General features: G+C 40.4%; 1 long non-coding RNA gene across 3 annotated transcripts; it reads left to right on the plus strand.

The window, feature by feature from the left end:
• Positions 1 to 2415: 2415 nt before the first annotated feature.
• On the plus strand, positions 2416 to 5514 carry LOC119355006. 3 transcript variants are annotated; one of them, XR_005171391.1, is made up of 6 exons: positions 2416 to 3360; positions 3445 to 3522; positions 3619 to 3720; positions 3803 to 4520; positions 4599 to 4757; positions 5295 to 5514. It is a non-coding gene; the product is annotated as an uncharacterized LOC119355006 (long non-coding RNA). The 3 variants fall into 3 exon arrangements; XR_005171390.1 differs by having other exon boundaries at positions 2417 to 3360; positions 3791 to 4520; positions 4599 to 4764; XR_005171389.1 differs by having other exon boundaries at positions 2418 to 3360; positions 3791 to 4520.
• The last annotated feature ends 1997 nt before the right edge of the window (positions 5515 to 7511 follow it).

Genomic DNA, 7511 nt, shown 5'->3' on the forward strand with positions numbered 1-7511 from the left:
AGGCTGAGTGATAAATAGTAGCACTATATATATATATACACACGACGAACAATTTTCAAGTGCACATTAAACATATTTTAATGTATATTGAATATTTTTTTAATATGCATTGAATATTTTCGTAACATGGGTTGACTAGTTCGCAAATACAAATTGAACATTTTGTGTAATAATCTATATGCTAAATAAAAATCAAATATATAATTAACATTTTTAGTATACAATGAATATTTTTATAATACGTATTAAGCTTTTTTCTATACCATGAACATTTTCTTAATATAAAATAAGCATCTTTGTAATACACATTGGATATTTTTTAACACAATGAACTGTTGTATCATACCAACAATCTGAAATATGAAAAAAGAAAAAAAATACAAATACAAATACAAAAAAATAGAAAAGAAATAAAAATGAAAATAAAAGAAACAAAATGAAAAATAAGAAACAGAAACAGAAAAAAATGTAGAACCAGTGAAGCTCGACCGTGGGCTAACCCAAACTGGGCGTCGAGACTGGGCACTTTCAGCAATGCCGTGGCTCCTTGATGCACGCACGCGTCAACATAGGATCTGCCTAGACCTAGCGATTCAGCGAGATTGGAATGGAGGTCGGTGGACGCGTGGCCAAACTTGAAAGAATGAGAAGAGAAGTAGGGCTATATTTGCTCATGGGCTAATTTAGAGTGGTAGTATATTCAGCCCAGTATTTAGAGGACCAGGCAATGGAGTCCCAGGTCAACAGAGTTTTGACTATTTTCCGAACTGTTTGCAGAACTGAAGTGTATTCTTTACCAGGACCTTTTGATGAGTGAAGAAATTCAATTCAAATATGATTTATGTAGACAAACTAGACGTACATGGCCTCTTTCTCTGCAAATGGATCTCCATCCGAGTCCAGGCCATCGGGTCTTCCTTGGATTGAATTATATTGGATCAACGTCATTCTCGCACTAGAAGCTCCGGGTGAGTTTGTAGCCTGGGAGCGCCGGTTACTGTTAGCTAGGGTTTGCTAGTTGGAAAATGTCGAATATATGTGGTTCATTTAATTCTGGTTGTATGATTAACATGATGACCCCTTAATTATGTAGGTATAAACTACATGTTGATCTGGGACAAAGATGATGATGAGCTGTGGCTCTATTCCCCCCACATGTGCGGAAACCACAGGACCTTAGATGGAGATGATCTATATATGTTCTTGGTTTAGGTATTCTCGTGTCAGGATCTAGTATGCCCTGATAGCTACTCCTTCTCCCATGTGATTTCAGTATGCATAACGCCAATATTTCCCTTGCGAGATTCTACATCAGCGTGGCCGTCGGGTCTTCCTTGGATTGGGTTATACTGGATCGGTGTCGTCCTCACACTAGAAGCCCCGGTGAGTTGGTAGCCCCGGAGTGCCAGCTATGGTTAGCTAGCTAGATCGGTTGATTAGCTAAGTTTTGCTAGTTGGAAAAAGCCGAACATATGTGGTGGCATTGAATTTTGGTTATATGATTAACATGATGACCCGCTATATATGTATTTATAAACTACTTGTTGATCTGGGACAAAGATGATGATGAGATAGATGAGCTATGGCTTTATTCCCCCATCTGTGTGGAAACCACAAGACCTCCAATTGGAGATGATTTATATATGTTCTTGGTGTAGGTATTTCCATCGGGATCTCCATGGGAACCACATGACCTCCCTGGCCATCGGGCCTTCTTTGGATTCGATTGTATTAGATCGACGGACTGGCCGATAAGAAGAAAGCGGTTTTCCATCGCGTCCTTCGTTTTCTTTACCATCTCCCGTCTTATCACCCCATTTCAAGATTGAACCGTCAGATCGGGACCGATAGATCGATCGTCTCATCACCGCATATCTACTTATGTTTTTTTTTCTACGGGAGTATAACATAATAGTTTTAAAGTGAGGGTGATATGAGGTTTCTGTCAATGAGTATAGCACACACCACCTCCATTATCCTTGCTGGCTCGGTGCCTCGTATGTTGTTTTTGTGTCGACTGTGTAGTCTCCCTGCCATGACAACCGTCATGTACGATTGCCAACGACGAGGACATCTATCTCGGCTAGTCATCGAAATAACCTTTTTATGAACAAATTTTAGTAATATTTTTTTCAGCACCAAATATATTCCATATTGGTTCGATTTTTTCCTAATTTATTTCATTATTCTAAATGTTCCCTTAAAATTGCTTTCTAAAATAATAATTAAGCATGTACTTTGCTCTACGGAAATAATGTTTAACCTTTCCGCTAAAGCCCTCAGTTTCTCTCCAATTTTTTAATTTCCCACCAAATAATTTGGTCGTGTCTTGCGCCAAAAAAATCTTAACCTCCCCGCTAAACACCCCTCATAAGTGCTCCCGATTATTTCTCTTCACCATATCATCAGTATTGGATCTGAGCTCTCTCGTTCTGGTTCCTCCCTCCTCACGGCGTCATGACGGCGTCGATACCGCGGATCACAACGGAGTCCATCGAACATACAGTCTTATTAGGTTTTTCCTTTGTCCCAAATCTCCTCCTCGTAGATGTGCAGCGCAGGCACAGCGCCCCCTTTCCATTGTAGAACTACCACGCCGCCGGCCGCCGTGCAGCACTCCTCGGTCTCGCCTCCGGCATGGCCGCCGGGATGCAGTAGCCCGCCTCGTCTTCGTACTACAACAATCCCCGAGATGCAACATGCTCCCTTGCCGGCGGTGGCGGCGGCGCACACGCCGAGCTGGGAGACGGTCGACCTGCTGTCGTCGATGCCGTCCAGGGCCTCGGCCAGGACGACCACAGCCATGGCCGGCGGCCGCGACCACAACCACGACTCCAGTATTTCTGTATTTTGGAGTGTTATGCATAGTCTGATGGTGCTTAGTCTAATGGTGGAAGTGTGTGTGCTAGTACTGTTCCAGAATGTGCCTGTGTTGTTCTTACCAAGTTTTCTGAAGCATAGCACATTCAGGCTAGACTGAAGCATACTGCTGCATTCTGCTTATTTAACCATGGTAGTAGACTACTAGTAGTTTGCTTACCACATTCAGGCTAGATTACTGCATGTGTATGCATTGGGAGTAGCCTTGTCAGGATGCTAATTGGTGTATCATGTCTATGCTTCACAACTTCAGTATAGACTTGATTATATGTGCTCTGCTTTGATCTTTAACGCCTAGCTTTTAATTTCTAAATCAAAATCATAGACATATGCTATGCTAAAAGACTTCTGTTTTGCATGCTCCTGTTCTGCACGGTATAACACAATTTGATTTCATTTAATCTTTTAAGCCTTTCTGCAAGGTACACAACTTGCTCGCTACAGAGGAAAGAGATGATGCACATTACTCCTTTCTGCAAGGTACACAGCATCCTTAAATCTTAATCACTTATCTAAATGGTGCAAATTGATAATGCTAAGTCCCTTAACTGTTTTTGTGTTCAGTAAAGAAAGGATATGTTCTCATAACAAGGATGGAAAGTATAACAGGTTACAAAAACCAATATGGACAACACAGATCTGGTAAAATGTTTATAACATTTAAGCTACCTCTAACATTTGCTATAATATGGAAAATCCTGGATCGCTTAACCTTCAAAACTGTTAATTCTTTTACAGGAACTCAAGAACAACCTGGTACTCATGTAGCTGCTAATGACATGTGTGCACTGGACGAATGGCCATCCCATGCTCACCGCAACCGTGCACAACTATAGAATGGTATTTTTTTTATATTTGGGTCCTCGTTTCTTACAATGTAATACTGATTACTGCAATAATTCTTGTATAGTTTGGGTTGTAGAAAGTGTTGGACAGAAGAAGAAAGGGCGAGGTGTACTTTTCGTATTTAGGACAAAGCATTTAAAGAGGTTCAAAACAAAGAAAATGAAACTGAAGGTCCAGTTTCTAGTGAACATAGAAGCAATATTTTCCAGACCGCATAGAAAGACACTCCGCAATGCAACTCATCACAGCCTTATGGGTATGGATCATTGTTCAAGATATCTTCCGATATTCCGATAAATCGGCCGATTTATCGCTTATCATTGTCTGGCCGATAAGATAAATCGGCTGATAAATCAGCCGATATGGTGATAAATCGGCCGATATGCCGTTAAACTTGCCGATTTACCCCTTATCATGGGTCGATCGATAAGTTCCCGATAAGCGATATCCCCAACATTGGTATGGATACATGGCCAAACCACCAAGTGGTTCTGAAAAGGATTAAATCACAATTTGAAGAGCAAGAACGTGCTACAATAGAGATCCAAAAGGTAAACTCTGAGCTCAGCCATCAGGTCACCGAATTACAAGATCAATTACAAGCTGAACGTGAAAGTACACAAGAGAGGATTAACTTCGAGCGTGCTAAGAGAGAAAACCTTGAGGAGAGGTTAAAAGAAGAGCGTGCTGAAACGGAAAGATTGTTGGAAGAGGAGCGAAGATCAATATTGGAATTTGAGAAAAACATGATGGCAAAGTTTGCACAGTTCTCCCAACAGACGCAAACACATCAGGTGATTAGTTATATGCTTGCAAATTTGTAAGATTTATTTTGCTTGCTTGCATTGCTAAAAGTGCACTTCTATTTGCAGATGAATAAGAAAAGGACTAACAAAGAAATTAGTAATCCAAACTTGCAAAATACTCTTTTACAGACCGCTAGTACTACTGGGACTCTAGGTACAAGGCACAATGTAATTGCTCCCAATATGCTCATACAAGCTGCAAATATTCGAATGTTTCGAGCAATGGTAAGTGGTAAGTCACAAGCTTGGTTTGTCTTCATGTTGACCTTTATTTGATACGCAAATAGCATTCATAATGTGCAATTGTCTGCTTGCTTGCACTACTGTATTTTGTTGTTGTTGAAGCACATAAAGTAGGGAAGCCAGAAATAGAACAGTTTTCTCACCATTAGAAATTGTGAACTTGCGCCAGCATGTAGTTGTTTCGGAGAAGTTTAGATGTTTTATTAATTTATTTAGGTAATTATTCTTGTGTTTGAACTACAAATTCTTTTGTGAAATTATCCAATTCTTTTTGCATAGAACCTGATTGTTAATGGATTGGTACATCAGGCACAAGCATTTGCTTGCTAGTTGTTGTAGTCATAACAATTGGCTAGAAAGGTACTATGCATGCATGAATATAGTAATTATACAATTGTCATGACAGTGGTTATATCTTTATGCTGATTAGTCGTTGTGTTGTTTCTTTCTTTTCTTGACTAATTATTTTCTATTTTCAGTTAACTTGAGCTAACTAAAATTTTGATTTCTTCATTGCAGGATCCAAAGATTAACTAGAATGGACTTTAGACCACGGACAATTTACTCTTCGCTCTTAATTAGGTTGGCACATTCAGTATGTTGAATGCGTGCTAAATTATATTTTAGTTTCATTTGATGGATATTGGCTATGCAAATATTGATATTGTATGAATGTACATCATATATGTATTATCTGAATCATGTAATTGAATGCATGTATATATTTTTCTGGTTTCAATAGGCTATTGCCACAACCTATTTCTGGTTGGAACATGGTGGCACAACGAAGAATGTTGCGTTGCATCAAATCTTAGTTGCCATGCCGACCTATTTTGTTGCACTAGGCTGTTGTGACAGTACACTTTATATTATCGCAATAACTTATCACTACAAACAGGCAGTCCATTGAGATAACTACTTGTTGCCACCAATTCAGTTTTGTTGGAATAGTCCTTTCTCCACGAAAAGTTTGTATTGTCACAACAGCCTCTCACCACAAATGTCCTGTCTGTTGTGACAACTATTTATCACCACAAAAATGATTATGCTGCAATTTTAGTATCACCACGTCTGGAGAGTTGTGGTCTTATGTTACTAGGGTATTGCCACAATTGACTATTACCACGAATGAGCATGCGCCACAAGAAAAGAGTTGTTGGCATAGGTTGTTGCCACAAATCCCGGCATGATTTGGCACCTGTTGCATTAAGCTATCGCCACGGACCAAATTGTGGCATAAAATGCGAGCTGCCACGAGGTAAAATGTGGCAACTTGTCACATGGTTGTTGCAATAGCACGCTTTCTTGCCACGTTTCTTTTTTTGTGGCAATAACCTATTACCATGTGTCATGTCGCAACGTCTGGCAACGAACATCATGTTGTGGCAATAGGTACCTATTGCGACAATTGGGCACTTATTGCGACGAATGGTTTTGTTGCAATAGACCCGGATCCTGGTAGTGTCTATAGTCACCTATTATGTGTTATGATCCGTTAACCCCGAAGTGACAATAATCGGGATACTTACCGGTGATGACCGTAGTTTGAGGAATGCATGTATTCACTATGTGTTAATGCTTTGTGCCGGTACTCTATTAAAAGGAGGCCTTAATATCCCTTAGTTTCTGTAAGGACCCCGCTGCCACGGGAGGTTAGGACAAAAGATGTCATGCAAGTTCTTTTCCATAAACACGTATGACTATATTCGGAATACATGCCTACATTACATTGATGAACTGGAGCTAGTTCTGTGTCACCCTAGGTTATGATTGTTACATGATGAACCGCATCCGGCATAATTCTCCATCACTGATCCATTGCCTACGAGCTTTCCATATATTGTTCTTCGTTTATTTACTTTTTCGTTGCTATTGCTGTCATCACTACAAAATACCAAAAACATTACTTTTGTTACTGTTACCTTTTGCTACCGTACCACTTCTACTTTGCTACTAAACACTTCCCTCCAGATACTAAGTTTCCAGGTGTGGTTGAATTGGCAACTCAGCTGCTAATACTTGAGAGTATTCTTTGGCACCCCTTGTGTCGAATCAATAAATTTGGGTTGAATACTTTACCCTCGAAAACTGTTGCGATCCCCTATACTTATGGGTTATCACACCACCAGAGCTCCGTCGCCCTAGTCTACAACTTCATGTTGGCCGTTACATCAACCTGATCTTGACCAGAAAACTGTAGTGCCCCTTCGCTTCCCATCAGCATCACTAGGTACGCACCTCCCTTTGCTTCCAATCTGCATTAGGGTTCCCCAGTTCTTCGGTGTTCGTCGGTGTTCGTCACGCTCATCGGTAGTTCATCCATCCTACTGCTTAGTTGAACCCAGACACAACACTGAAGTCACGCTTCAACCACTTTCGTATTCACTATCAATCATCTTTCTGAGATTCACTCCTCAATATAGCAGTTCGTCCGCCATGCTTTAGGCATAGCGATTTCCACCTGTTTCTCCGAATTGCCGTAGATCCAAAATTATAAGTAGGACCCGTGAAACTTGTTTGTTCAGTACAACTACTTCTTGAGCTTGCGTTGGTTTTTCCCTTGAAGAGGAAAGGGTGATGCAGCAAATTAGAGATAATTATTTCCCTTAGTTAAGAGCCAAGGTATCAATCCAGTAGGAGAAGAACGCGCAAATCACCAATACCTGCACAAACAATCAAACACTTGCACCCAACATGATAAAGGGGTTGTCAATCCCTTCACGGTCACTAATATGA

Source organism: Triticum dicoccoides, chromosome 2A (genome assembly GCF_002162155.2).
Source record: "Triticum dicoccoides isolate Atlit2015 ecotype Zavitan chromosome 2A, WEW_v2.0, whole genome shotgun sequence".
In the NCBI taxonomy this organism is placed as follows: domain Eukaryota; kingdom Viridiplantae; phylum Streptophyta; class Magnoliopsida; order Poales; family Poaceae; genus Triticum; species Triticum dicoccoides.